Source organism: Copadichromis virginalis, linkage group LG4 (genome assembly GCF_057382275.1).
Source record: "Copadichromis virginalis isolate Kocher_CV1m ecotype Utaka linkage group LG4, C_Virginalis_male_GT1.1, whole genome shotgun sequence".
NCBI classification, from domain to species: Eukaryota; Metazoa; Chordata; class Actinopteri; order Cichliformes; family Cichlidae; genus Copadichromis; species Copadichromis virginalis.
The window spans coordinates 10377834-10392530 of NC_140621.1; the positions used below are offsets into that span (position 1 = coordinate 10377834).

The 14697-nt window shown below is 38.8% G+C and overlaps 1 pseudogene; it reads right to left on the reverse strand.

Annotated features, from left to right (window-relative positions):
• Positions 1-3325: 3325 nt before the first annotated feature.
• Positions 3326-13552, reverse strand: LOC146710827 (dynein axonemal heavy chain 6-like; annotated as a pseudogene).
• Between the last annotated feature and the right edge of the window lie 1145 nt (positions 13553-14697).

The following is a 14697-nucleotide window of genomic DNA, read 5'->3' on the forward strand; positions in this document are numbered from 1 at the left end:
CAATTATCAGCACCGGAGAAGCGCCCGATAAGACATCGCGAACGCTTCCTGGCCACCCGGTGAAACTGCTGGGAAGACAACGTTGGAGAAACGTGAACATTTTATTTGTACTGCATAATCTGCAGATTCTGACAGAAATCTGCAACTATCCTTTGAAGCACCGCTCCTCTCTAAAACAGCAATAAGGATAATTATTAGGTTATCTACATTATTATGTAAATAACAAAATAACTTAAAGCAAAAATTGGGAAACGTGAAGTCCGAAGTCTTTATATTAAGGGCCATCAGTCAAACAATATTGTTTGCTCTGTGTCTAAACAGAGCGCGTTGTGTGACATCTTCTTTTGCACATGCGGGCCGCTTTGAGCGTTCACACTAGAGCTCGTTTGCTGTCGCATTTTATTTGTAGTGTGAACGAGCAGACAAAAAATTCGGATTTGATCAAAAAATCGGAATTGAGCATTAAGACCTGCAGTGTGAACGTAGCCTAAGACAGTATAAAAGCGGGATCTGACTGTAAAACTTATGACTTGTCAGTCAGAAGTCCTGCAAGTGTTTTGATACTTTAGAATAGCCAAAATGTATAAAATGGAAGGTTAGAAAGGCAATAAAAAGAAAAAAAAAAAAAATCTATCTGTCTAGGCAGAAGTGTTAAAGCTAGGATGGTGCCAAAGTCATTAGGGTTCATCCTCTGGGGAACACAAATGGCAATACACCATTTCCTGGGAATTTCATTCATTCATAGTACTAGCATGAATAAAAATAAATGACCGTATAGTCTGAGTTTGGTTTTGAGCTGTGTTGGAAATATACACTTGTAGCTGTGATGAGTCCCTGTTGTTGTATTTGTCAAAGTCCGTGTTGCGTTACTGTTTCAATTACAGACGACAGCTGCTTTGCTCACTTTTAAACATCAGCTGTTCTTATACACAAATTTTTAGGCCAGCAAATTTGCACGTCTATTTCACTGCTTACAAGGACCAACATCACATTGCTGTCATCAGATGTGTTCTATATAAAAACAGCTATTATTCCATCTTGGAGTGTGGCTAAAAGGAGTTTGAATACGGTGTTATTTTGCGGTCGTAAGTGCAATAATAACCGTCCTGGACTAATAACAGGTTAGAGGAACACTTCTTAAGCCTGCTCCTCCCATCACATGATCACAAACCTGCCAACACACCTCGTGTACCCACGATGAACTGTAACAATAGCAGAACGTGCAGTACTCTTCACCTCTTTGACACCAGCCAAGCCTTTCCTACACCCTGTTTGCTTTTTACAAACACCCTTTTCACACACCCTTTAGCAAAATAGTGTGTCCTACAGGGATGCTGCGTGTGGACTCGGTGGAGCGGTCATGCAGGTGGAGGCTGTCTGGACTGACATTGGAAGGGTGTGTGGTTAACAAGACTGCGCCTGCTGCAAGTCCTGTTATGCCAGTAAAGCTGACAATCAGTGTCAATAATCCAGAGAATTAGAGAAGTTATTACCAAGGTTTATTTGTGTTTGGATCGAGTGCTTTGCAAGATCAGGATTTAAGGTCTGGCTTACATTTTTAAATTTCCTTAAATAAAATGAAAACAGAAAAACGCTCACACACCCTCACACGCACCAAAAGTTGTTTCTCCTCTCCATCATTTCCTGAAAAAAATAAAACAGAATGAATGCAATTTTAGTGACAGCACAATTGACTGAATTTAATGCTCAAATCAAGTGGTGATCCTTCAATTTGCAGACTGCTTAGTTGCAGATCAAGTTGTGCACTCCACTTGCAGTACAGACAGCAGGAACAACAAATGTTTTAAATTGCATGTTAGCACCGTTTTAGTATTGACCACAATAAATAAGAACCTATCAACTTTATTAGCACTGATCTCAAAAACCACGATTCTTGACCGTTTGCTGGGTGTGAGACCAGATCCTAATGGGTTGTGAATGCACGCCAAAAATGTCAACCACACCTTCGACCTTGCACAACTTCCCTATTCTTCTGCTGCACACACTCCCAGCAAACACGCCCAAATGATCCTCACCCTTCTGTCCCTCACTCTGTGTTCTGCAGCCAGCCTAACTTAATTGATGCCCTGCCAGCCTAAATTACACAGCCGGCCTTCGAGGGCAAAGAGATAGAGGTTGTCAACAAGTGCGGCTTGAGTGAAGCCCTGGCTCCTCACCCACAGTGACAATTTACTTGACTCAGCATCACGCAGGCAATGTTTACTGGACCTGTCCACCACAATCAACACTGCTGCGTACGGGCTGACTGTAACTCCACTGTAAACCTCATCACTGCTGAGAGAAACGGAGAACTGGGGGAGGGGGGGAGCAGAGAAGAAGGGAAGCTTATCCCCCAAGCTTTGTCCTTCCTCCTCCACATCAGAGCGGATTCAGTCATACAAGCAAGGCAACAAATTAGGCTGCACACATGCACAGACATGCACGCCACAAGCATCCACATAAATTACCCAGATGAAAATGTTAAATTGAAAACAGCGTAATTTTCAGCACTTGGTGCCGGCACCTGATGTACAGCAAATCAAATTAAAATTCAATATTCGATTACAGACGAAGGAAAAAGTGCTTTCTTGGTAACACTGTCATGTACTACCTGTTTGTTTAGTACTGAAGTCTCAGTGGTTGGTCATAAAATCTGTCTTTGCAAAGATTTAATTGCAAAGGTGTAAGAGGTGTTAAAGAGGTGAAAATTCAGCTGGATCTTCGCCCATATGTTTGGAAACATATGGGCAAGATATTAGAAGTTACAGCATTACAGCTGAGTTACAAACACAATTAAAGCTGCAAGCAGCGTTGAGAGGGCCCTCGCACCCTGGCGTGTCGATCCACGCCCAACACCTACACCCAGCAAATCTGATCTGATGTCACACTGATGCTTAAGCACATGTAGCTAACTGTGTCTTTCCTTTTACACGAATAGATTATCTTTGATTTCTCTGAAATCAAGTAACATTGGAGTGACTTTGACTCATATTTGGGTATAAAATGAGGGATATAATATTAAATAGAGAGATATGTAAGTGTCATTTTTATTGTAGTACTTTTACTGAGATATAATATCTGTATAAATATTTATATGTAATCCACATACCTTTGAGATGTGGTCTCCACTGAAGCCTCTTCTGAAGCTTGTCCTGAAACCTAAAAGTTATTTATTGTGTTAGATGTTTTTTTTTGTTTTTGTTTTTTTCCTAAGGAGTTTGCATTTTAATAACTCTAGCTGCAATTTAATGATGAGCCGATAAATATGATTTTGGACCTCTAATCAATCTGTAACTTTTATTAGGTGTTAGGATCTGTTGTGTGCTCAGTCAGTAGTACCCTTATCCTCTTTGCCGTATGAAAAACTGAGTTCCTCTAAACCAGCTATGGTAAGTTTATCCACATTGAGGGAAGTCCCCACCAAAGACTCCAAGGTCTTCCAATGTTTTGATTTCAGACATGGGTAATGAAGATCAGCGATCACAGGCAGCTAAAGAAAGAACACATAAATAACACTTGAGCAGTCACAAAAATAATGAATTACTTTCAGCCCATATTGTAATATGGTATCATTTTAAAAAGAGACTGCTGACAACATTATCTACTGTATGCCACAAAAAATATCAGATATTTCATAACACTTTTTTCTACCCACTCTGTGCATCATCACGTTCACCTTGTTCTTCAGACAGGGAACTATATTGTTACGTGGCAGGCCCTTCTCAAGCTGGTTGAAATACTTGCTGCATTTGTTGACTTGTGCACTAAACTGCTCCATGTCCAGTTGTTGAAGTGTGCTCTAGCGATGGGTAAAATGAAAAGTACATTTTCATTTAGTTTATAGTATGGATATACTTGCTATACAGTGGAGGAAATAATAATTTAATTCCCTTTTGAATTTGTAAATTGGCTCACTTACAAAGAGATGAACAGTCTCTTGTTTTCATGGTAGTTTCATTTTAATGGAGAGAGACAGAATATCATCCAAATATCCATGAAATTTTTTTTCTTGTAATTGGTCAACAGGTTTGCACACAGGAGAGATTTTGGCTCACTTCTCCTTACAGAAACTCTCTAATCCTCTAGAGATTTAGAGGTTTCTTGACTGTTGTATGAGAACTAAAAGTTTCAGGTCCTTCCATAGAGTTTCTATTGGGATTAAGGTCTGGAGGCTGGATAGGCCACTCAGTAGCCTTAATGTGCTTCCTATTTAGCCACTCCATTGTTGCCTTGGCGGTATGTTTTGGGTCATTGTCATGGTGGATGATCCATCCACAGTGTTGTTCAGTGTTATGGCTGAGGGAAAGAGATTCCAGAGATTTTGTGTAAATGCCCCTGTCCTTGGCATCTCAATGCGGTGATGTCATCCTGTCTTTACAGAAAAACAGCCCAAAGCTTAATGTTTCTACCTGGGGTTGGTGTTCTTTGCGTCATACTCAGAATTTCACTTCCTCCAAACATGGCAGGTTGAGTTAATGCCCGTGCTTGATGTTGCTTTTATCTGACCACAACAATTTCTTCCAGGTCTTATCTGAATTATTTAGATGTTCAGAGACATGCTTAAGACCTTCTTGATCAGGGGGACGTGCAAGATTTCAATATGTTATGGTGTAGTGTGTTACCAGTGCTGTTCTTGGTGACGGTAGTCCCATCTGCCTTCAGATCATTAGTAAACTCCTCCCATGTAGTTTTGGGATAATAGCTTTCTCATGATTATCATCACTCCAAGAGCTCTCATGGAGCTCCACACATGGTCATTTGATATTTCTTCCATCTTCTCACCAAGCTTCTTCCAGTCTTGTGCAGGTCTACAGTCTTTTCCCTGATCTCCCTTGATAGCTGCAGTGGTGGTGGAGAGGTTTGAATGGAAGACATTGATTCTGTGGACAGGTGGGCTTTATGCACATTACGAGTTGAGATTAGGAGTATCTGTGATTGATTGCAATCTTAGTGCACACAGTCAATCAATAGAAACCAGTAGTTTGGCTGAGTGTAGGAGATCAAATATTTATTTCACCAAATGGCATGCAAATCGAATTGCAGTTCTCTTTTGTATCACTTTTTTTAGCACACATCGAAACTTTTATGGCTTGATCTAGTTTCTATGAAATATGTTTACATTGAAAGAATTAGAGTACTTTGAATTTCTTCTGGTAGGATGTGCAGGAGGAAGCTTTGGCCTGTGGCTTTTCTATGGAAATCTGGATCTCCCCCAACAGCAGATGCACTTGTGATGAATCAGCACTGATGTCTAAAATTTGTGGATCCTGCACATTAAAATGCACGAGCTTTTAATGATACCAAATATAGTTTAATTATGCTTTAGTTAAAATTACTAAATAGAAATAGAACAACAAAATTAAAAATAAAACAATCATCTTCTCATACCTGCAATTTAAACCGGATTTCCATGTTCTCCTGTTTGAGTTCCTTTATATCCTTCTTCAGGTAGCTGCAAAACCTTTTCATAGTAGCATCCCATTCTTCCGCTTCCTTTCACATGATATCATCTAACAAGTCATCACAGAGTTTAAGCATGGCAAGAATTTCTGGTGGTGTGGGGACTGAGTGCACGTTGATCAGATCGTACATTTTGCATACTGATTTCAGCTCTTTGTTAGCAAAACGAGAAATGGAAATATGGAGTTGAGTAAATCAGAAAAAGAAAGCTGAGGAAAAAGAAAACAAGCTGCTGTGTTTTGTTGGTTTATCACATTTAATTGTTAAACAGGAACATCTCACCGTCTCCTCAATCTCATCCAGAAATGTGAGAAAGTCAACCAGCTGAGCTGTAGTAGAGGGACTGATCTGTCCTTCAACTTTGGCCTCACGAACGTCAGTGATTATGGCCTCAGCTTTCCTCTTAGCGAGTTGGGTGAGCGTGTGACTGATGACCTTAAATCACATTTTATGGTCAAAAACTTTCCAAATTTCCAAAAACAATCCACAGTAAAATGTAGGAAAAAAACAACAAAAAACAAAACAATAATGACAAAAAATGTAAATTTCCATGGAATAAGTAATAAGTTAATAAGCACTGCATCCAAATCCAAACTTTCATTCTCCTTATAGATTCTCAGAAAGTGCTCAAACATGTGTGAGTACACGTTCGCAGCAGCAAATACAATCTGGGGCATCAGGGCAATTCAAAGCTGTCAGGCATCTAAGGAAAACAATGCAGTAAAACCACCCGGATGCTTTGCTTGATACTTTGCAGGTAGACGTCATTTTTTAGGTTGACTTTCAAAGAGGGTGCGTTTTCATATTTATTGCCTATTTATATATGCCTTCCAGACACATATAAAAACATACAAATATACAAATAAAATCCCATGTTAATTTCAAATTAAAATTCAACATAACCAGAATAGTTCAATCATATCCAAAAATCTGACAATTTTTCAATGCGTCTGAAAATAGAAATACAAAACACAATTTTTTTTATAGTGACTCCATGGCCAAAGTTATCTTTTTGGCACAAACATTTTTGTGCCAGACATCGAAGGGTTTCCATAGTCTGTAGCGTGCAAAGAAGGGGATGCATAGCAGCTTGCACTGGATATTTTCCCACTGCTTCACAGTTAGAAATACTGCATCATCATCATCATCACACTGCAAAATCACAGCTTGACTGTCGAGGTCAGTACTGATGTACTCGTGAAGTTGACATTTGAAGGTAGGGTCCCGCTGTATGGGAAACAGCCATCTGGGGAGAGGAGGGGTTGACATCACATCCTTTAAGGGCTGAGAAAGGAAGGGAGAAGGTACGTGTTCCTGTTATAGTGGCAATTATGACAGAAATTTGCTTTAGACATACTTGGAACTACCTTATCACTGTAGACTATATATATTGTTTACTGATTGACTACAGCACTATATTGTTTTTTATTGTAAAATATGCTACCATGATCACAAAATTTCAAAGATCTGGTTACAAATTCCTCAAATTCTTTCTAGCAGCCTCTTTTTTTCAAAGTATGACACACTAGTTACTTTAAATAACACAATTTTGTAATGGCAAGCTTTTCTAAAATCATACCTCATCTCATACCTGTTGGTCGACATTTTTGGTGGATGGCAGAGGAGGTAGGTGGATAGCATCATGGTGCCGTTGCTTCAGACCTTTGGTTTGAATGACTGCTCACAGGCTTTCAGGCTTTGGAGACTTGGTTTCTTTGGTTTTACAAGTCTCTTTGGCACTGTCTACATTAAAGGTAAGCAAAGACCAAACTGGTTTTATTCAGCAAAGACAAACTTTTGAGAATATAAGAAGATCACTACATGCACTAGAACAAACAGCTAGGGACAAAATCAAGGCTATGGTTGTGGGCTTAGATGCTGAGAAGGCTTTCGACTCAGTTAGATGGTGATTTCTTTACAAAGCACTGGAAAAATTTGGTTTCAAGCCCAATTTTATAATTTTAATAAAGACTCTGTACAACAAGACAAGCGCCTGCATAAAGATAAATGGGGATCTTTCGGATTCTTTCATCCTGGAGAGGGGAACAAGGCAGGGCTGCCCGATCTCTCCCTTCCTTCCTTTTTGCCCTATATTGAACCTCTCGGTCAATTAATACGACAGTGTGAAGCTTTTAAAGGCATCACGGTGGTGGGCGGGAAACAAAAAGTGGCAATGTTTGCAGATATAGCATGAAACTTAAATATATAAAATGAAACTTGCATATATAAAATGAAACTTGCACATATATCTTCTTAATATACTTAGTGAAAATGAAATATGTTTTTATCTCTTATCTTGGCCTTCCTCTTTGAGATGTAAAATGGTATAATGACCCATACCATGTGCTTCAGCTTCTGCTTGAAGTGTTCTCTCAGTTGACATCTCCATCAGTGATTGATAAATTCCCTCAAGAATTTTGCATAATCTCCTCCCAGAAACATTTTGTTGAACATTATTCATAAGCAATAGAAATTTTGCTGAATGAATATATGATCTTCAAATTGACGCAATGCAGAATCCAAATTATTTGTACCATTTGTAGTTTTAACAGCTATTGCAAAATAGTTGTCACAAAAAACAAAGCTCTACAAAGTACTGACATAGTTCATCTGATGAAATTTTGTAATATAAATAATATTTTCTTAAACGGCATTCCATAATTCATATACACACACACACACACACACACACACACACACACACACACACACACACACACACACACACACATATCTATCTATCTATATATATATATATATATATATATTAGGGGTGCAACGATACTCGTATTGATATTGAACCGTTCGATACAGTGCTTTTGGTTCGGTATGCACATGTATCGAACAATACAAAACATTTAATTTATTTTATCAACTTTTCTTCTGACGATGCTGTCTGTGTTGAGAGCTCAGTGGATCTGCGTTCGACTACTCCGCCTAGGCTGCACTGTCGAGAGCAGATCCACTGAGTGCAGCACAAGCTAGCAAGACAGAAGTTACGCCGACATCATCCTAGTGCAAAGACAAGTGGAAGCAGACAAAACAACAAGCACGCATGCTACAAACTTTACCTGAGTCATTTAGACAGCCGTTAGCACATGATTCTCCTTATGGGGACCTGATATGTTTAATATGCTGCTGAGAATATAGCCCAGAAGAAGCGTATAGCTTTTATTTTGGAAAGAGCCATTTCTCTGTAATAAAGATGAGTGATTTCTGGATCAGATAGATTTATTTTTTTTATTACTTTGTTGTTTCAGCATTTGTTGTTTAAATTTAAAAACTGCACTTTTGAGTTAAAATATTTATTTGTAATTTTAATAAATGACAAATTAAAGAAGCATGAGCATGAGATATATATATATATATATATATATATATATATATATATATATATGATATATATATATGATATATATGATATATATGATATATATATGATATATATGATATATAATATATATATATATATATATATATGATATATATGATATATAATATATATATATAATATATATGATATATATGATATATAATATATGATATATATATATATAATATATGATATATATGATATATAATATATGATATATATGATATATAATATATATATATATATAATATATATGATATATATGATATATAATATATATGATATATATGATATATAATATATATAATATATATATGATATATAATATATATAATATATATATGATATATGATATATATGATATATAATATATATATATATATATATATATATATATGATATATAATATATATATATATATATATATATATATGATATATATGATATATAATATATATATATATATATATATATATATATATATATATATATATATATATATATATATATATATATATATATATATATATATATACATACATACATGGTGGGCCAATAGGAAGAGGGTTTCAACGTAACTTTATTCTTTCATGAGTTATTTACAAGGTTCTGACCACTTATAAAATGTGTTCAATGTGCTACCCATTGTCTTGGGTTGTCAATGCAACCCTCTTCTCCCACTCTTCACACACTGATAGCAACACCGCAGGAGAAATGCCAGCACAGGTATCCAGTATCCGTAGTTTCAGGTGCTGCACATCTCTTATCTTCACACCATAGACAATTGCCTTCAGATGACTCCAAAGATAAAAGTCTAAGGGGGTCAGATCGGGAGACCTTGGGGGCCATTCAACTGGCCCACGACGACCAATCCACTTTCCAGGAAACTGTTCATCTAGGAATGCTCGGACCTGGCACACCATCTTGCTGGAAAAACTTAGGGAACATGCCAGCTTCAGTGCATACAGAGGGAAACACATCATCATGTAGCAATTTCAAATATCCAGTGGCCTTGAGGTTACGATTGATGAAGAATGGACCCACTATGACAGCAGTATGTGAAGATGGGCGAGTTTGAATCGGGGTATTTGGGCATTAGCTGTGGAGTGCCACAAGAATCAGTTCTGGGACCAACTCTATTTAACCTTTATATAAACGACATATTTAATGTATCAAAGTTATTAAAATTAGTTACATTTGCTGACGACACCAATATTTTTTATTCTAACGACGACCATAGTGACCTAGTACTTAACATTAACAATGAGTTAAGGAAATTAAAAATATGGATGGATGTTAACAAATTATCTATAAATTTGAGCAAAACCAAGGTAATGTTCTTTGGGAATTACAATGTAAATGAAGATACTGTAATAAAAATAGATGGTGTAGTCATAGACGTAGTATCAGAAATAAAATTCTTGGGAGTAATGATTGATAGCAAATTATGCTGGAAATCACACATCAGACATATACAAAATAAAGTGTCCAAAAGTATCTCAATCATAAATAGAGCCAAGTTCTTCTTAATGCCATGCAATGTTTTTGTTATACTGTGTACTAGTCCTACCATACTTGACTTATTGTGTAGAGGTGTGGGGCAATAATTACAAAAGTTCTCTGCATCACCTGGCTATACTACAAAAATGTGCTATAAGAATAATGTATAAGGTAGGATATTATAGTCACACTAATATTTTGTTTTTGCAGTCAAAACTATTAAAATTGATTGATTTAGTTGAATTCTCGACTGCTCAACTCCTATTTAAGGCAAATAAGGGTATACTGCCAGAAAATATCCAAAAGCTCTTTACACATAAAGAAGGAGGTTACAATTTGAGGGGATGTAATAACTTTAAAAGGCAGATAGTTAGAACTACCAGGAAAAGTTTGTGTGTGTCTGTGTGTGGAGTGAAACTTTGGAACAGAATGGATGTAGAGCTCAAGCAATGTCCAAATATTCATCTGTTTAAATCGAGGTACAAAAAATGTAGTTAAGATTAACAAAGACTAACACTGAGCAGTGCTGATTTTCTAACACTGGAATATTTCTAACATTTTGAGTTATTTTCCAGTGTTAGAAAATCAGCACTGCTCAGTGTTAGCCATTGTTAATCTTCAAAACTGACTAGGTTACTTTTAAACATATAACACTGTCAAAAGTGTTAATTTAACACTCAACAGTGTTTTATTTAACACTCAGAGGTGTGGACCCATATAGACACTCTCTAGTGTTAATTTAACACTGGAGATTTTGCTGTGTAATAGGTGATGTGAAATTAAACTTGCTGGAAAAATGCCATTATGAAATTAAAAGAAGCAAAGAAACCACTGCACATCTGAAAGAACAACCCCATGCACGCTGAAGACAAAATTGCCACAGAGAGGATGACTGAGTGGTGGATGAGATCACAATAACTTCATGAAGCATCTGTGGGAAACAAAACATTAGCAAAAACAGCAGGAAAAAACACTGCTGGCAGCATCCAGGAAATTCAGGTCAAAGGTCACTACTGAAGGAAGACCAGGAAGGACGTTTTCACGCCACTGACCAATCGAGTCATAGGCAAGTTGGGGGAACGTGTAGATGGAAATCTACACGTTCCCCCAACTGTCCCTGAGTCTGCTTCAGCAGGAGCTCTCCTTTGAAAATGGAGTTCTTCATCCCTACTGTCACCAAATGCTTGCTCCCAAGGCATCTTCAACCGTTCTTTTCCTAATATCACAGTGCCCTGAGATAACTGTTAGGTTTAATGTTTCTTTTTAAATGAAAATAAATTGAACTTGGGGAAAATAATGCCACCTGCACTTGCATTATTTGCTGATGATAGCAGTGAGATGTGGTTGAAAGCTCTAAAAAGCTCGAAAGTACGCCTCGAAAGTATGCTGTTCTATATTTGGAATCTCAAATAACCGTTTAAGTGCTTTGTAAACAGTGTGTTTGTGCCTCGAGGCATCAGAAATGTCTGCAAATGCTATAGAGGTCAAACAAAAAGGCTTATAAAGTTGCCAAAGTGGTTTAAAACAGTCAGGTCTATTGAAATCTCTTTAGGAAACATAAAACTAAGCAGCTCGTTTCAGCTGATCCCACTTATCCGGTTTAGATTAACAGTGAATTAATGCGGCAGTTGGTAAATCCAAACCCTCACCAGCATAAATCACTGGTATAAAAGGCCCGGTTATGATGAGGCACAAAGACTTATCTGTTTCACAAATGAGCACTCCAGCTACTCAAGCCCTCCCCCGCACCGCTAACAAACTTTCACGTCTGCCTCACATAATTAAACACGTTTGCCGGATTTGCCCCTACCGAGAGGGATGAAACAGTCCCACAGACAAACATTAACCCAGGCCCTGACCACGCAGCTTGTCAAGAAGATGAACGTCTGAGACTGGAGGGAAAAAAAAAACAAAAAAGCAGCATTCCATTTCCAGTAAACCAGGAAGGGGGAGGGAGAGGGGGATTTTGGGAAGTTTGGTGAGTCATCACTTTTTCTTTTCTGCCGACTCTTCCCCCATTTGGCATCGCACCGCGGAGTTTGAATACCTCCATGGCAGATTGGCCCATCATGCTTTGAATGACTCCCCTCTTAAGTTTTGACAAGTGCCTCATATTGTACGCTTCTGGTAGGGGGCTGCAGCTGTCGGCACGGCTGTCAACCAACGCGAGAGCTCTTTGTCGGCGCCGGCGGATGCCTCGCTTTGAAACCCGAGGAGATAACGAGGCTTACAGTGCTAGGGAAAAGAATGTTAAAAAAAATAAATGATACAAGCAAGAACTTGAACCTGTGCTCGCTCTAACGCGCGTTCCTGTTCTTGTGGGCGTGCGCGTGTGAGTGTGTTCGGGAGGTTTTTAAGCGATCGGGTCAAATGCAGTGGGTGAGATGAATCAGTGGATGTGTCTGACCGTGCACAGAGTTTATTACTCGCTTAACTTCATCTTGTGTGACAATAACATGCTGATGAAGGCTTGTAAAAATGATGACAGTGCTTAAAAATAGGAGCTTTTGCAGCAGTTTCAGGAGCGCACCATAATGGAAAGTAGTGAAAAAAATCTTGTGGAGAAAACCACAGCTTTTATTGTGCTACTCTCTTCTCCTATTTTTTTATTTATCCCTTTTGTGTGACCACTCAGTCATCATCAAAGCCCTCTTTCCCACTAACTGATCGTCGACATCATTTTGTGGTTGGGGACTCTCCCCAGCTGGCCCCCTGCACACCGCACAATAACACCCTCAAAACCTTCTATTAGGGGCCCTTTAGCGCGAGGGACCAAGCTCCTCTCTCCCCTCCACTCGTTACACACGCACACACACACGCACACGCACGCACACGCACGCACACACACACACACACACACACACACACACACACACACACACACACACACACACACACACACATAAAAGGACATTTATCACTCTTTAATGACAGACTTCACAAAAGATGATGTCACCAGCCGCAACACAACAACGTACAACAAAAGGGTGACTGCCCCACTCTCCTCTCAGCTGGACCGCAGTGACCTCACGTGATTGATAGGCCTCAGTCCTACTTACTAGGGCTCTTTGTGCTGCTGTGGTTGTCATGGTATGTGGCACATGGGGCCTCAGCGCTGCTGCTGCCGCTGCCGGTGCTGCTGCTGCTGCCGATGACTAAGAGTGAGTAATCAAAACAGTCGTAGAAACTGGCCTGCCTCACAAAGATGGTTGTTACCATCAAAATGTCATCAAACACTTGATATAAGGCCGTGTTTGTGCTTGCGGATAAGCGTCTATCGCCTTTGTCAGTTGTGGTATGCTGCCAGGCTGTTTGTGTTGTGTCTGTGCAGTTAGTTAAAAGCACTACGTGCGCACAGGCAAAATATGTGGCTTGAAATCTGAACATGTGTGTGTGTGCTCTATGTTAGCCGGTTTAGATGTGACATGTTGGTCTTATTGGCTTTGTGTCACCTGTCGGGTTCCATTAGCAGACATGCCAGTTGTTGTCATGGGGAGTTTGTCCATCATCAGTCCCAATAACACACTGTATTCATAACAACAGCTTATATGGTGCCCCAGCTTCAAAATCCCCTCTCCCTCTCCAGTGTATCCACTTCAGAGAAGTTATAATAAACAGACATAAAAAAATACCCTTTACACACACATGGTACCAGCCTAAGACTTCCATCCTGGCAACAGTTCCCCCTGGGCAGTCCCCAAACGCTGGCAGTTTGATCCTTCCAGTAGGATCTGGGGCTGTGATTGAATGTCCATGCTCACTGGAAAACCTTAAAAAGAAGGCACTGAGAAAGCACCCCAGATTTCTGAAACTCCTGAAACTAACTCTGACCTCCAGTCAGATATCGAAACACCTCAAACTATTATTGATCAGGTCGCTAAGTAAAATATCTCGACCGTTTGGTAAGTGGTTGCTGGCAGTTGAAACTGGTAGGGTGTTGCACTGAAAAACCTCCATGCGATTTCTTTGGTTTTTAGAAGGGAGTGTTTATTTTGTTGATCAATCATTTTTGCGAACAACCTTTTTTCCTGATGAAAACAAGACGATAAGTTATAACTATGTAAAAACTAATGGGCGAGGACAAAAACTATGATGAAATGTATTCACCCAATGAATCTCAGTGAATAAAAACTAGATGAAAATGTTCTGGAAAGATAATATCCAATCAGAACTAATTCATTTGTGTAGAAAGGCGGGATGAGTTTGGAAGGGATCCAATCAGATGTATTCTCCCTGTACAGTAAGCCACAACTTTTACTTCGAAGGTGAGCAACCACTCTCCAACTGATTGGGGAGTAAAAGTACCAAAGGGACCAGTGGTCCTTACGGATTTTACCCAGAGCTCCTTGAACATAGACTGACTG